Consider the following 1,162-nt stretch of genomic DNA (forward strand, 5'->3'; position numbering starts at 1 on the left):
ATGGATGTTTAAAATTATTTAATAAGCTTCCTTTACTACAATGTTCTGACCATCTCCCTTGTAGATCACCCAATGCATCTCTCCTCCTCCACCTTCTCTTCCCCTTTCTTTTCCTCCCCCACCTCCTCTTTTGTCATCAGTTTTAACTATTATTACACTTATTTTTTCCCAAAGTTATTCAAACTAGATACATTTTCTGCAATAGCTTCTTCACATGAATGGAAAAAATACAAAAATATTGGTATTAGAATTTTGACATAAGCAAATCTAAAAGCCAAGTTTTTAAGGATTAACAGTGCTAAAATAATGATGGATGTTAATACTGGCTTAAATTGATCTGTAATCTATGACCTACTAAACTTGACAACCTTCAAAATATCTGACAATTAAAAAAAAATTAATTAAAAGGAAAAGAGTAGCTCTTTGGGCCTATGTAGGCTCTACATTACATACTGATGTGACTGATTCAGCTGATGTTCACTTTCTCTAGGTAAATTTTGGAAGAAAAATTAAAGTGGAAAGGGATTCCAAATAACTCTGGCTCTGTGGAAGAATGAGTGGAAAAATTGTTGAAAGCAGGATGAGAACAGAGATGAGAAACAGTTGGGAAATTTAGAGGAGAGAGAAATGGGTGGACAACAGTGAAGAAGGTAGAGACTTGTTAGTTCAAGGGAGCAGCAGAAATAGTAAGAGGTAGAAGAATCAGAGAGGGATAAGGGTAACGGTATACTGTAGATTGTTTTTGGATGAATCTCTGTCAATGAGCAAAATTTGAGCCAGTATTCAACTGAATACCATCTGGAAAGTTGCTGTTTGTTTTTGTTTTTGTATTTCACTACTATTGGTACAATGGAAGTAGGTTTGATGAGATGTTAGAATGTAGATGAATGTTTATGTACTGTGTGCAAGTAGTGAGATAGAAAGGTACTTTACTAGCTATGGACATAAGTTTAATTTCAGTTTGGTAGATTACACATTAGATATAGAAGCTTAGAGTTACACATTTAGTAGAGAAGTTGGTATGGGGAGTAATTGAAGCATACAAGGATAAGTTATAGAATAATTAATCAAAAATTGATGATAGATAAACATAGCAGCTTTTGTGATTTTTTACTATGTTCTACAAATAAGATTTACCATACTGGTAAAAGGACAGATGTTT

The sequence above is a fragment of the Octopus bimaculoides genome, chromosome 11, assembly GCF_001194135.2.
Source record: "Octopus bimaculoides isolate UCB-OBI-ISO-001 chromosome 11, ASM119413v2, whole genome shotgun sequence".
Lineage (NCBI taxonomy): Eukaryota > Metazoa > Mollusca > Cephalopoda > Octopoda > Octopodidae > Octopus > Octopus bimaculoides.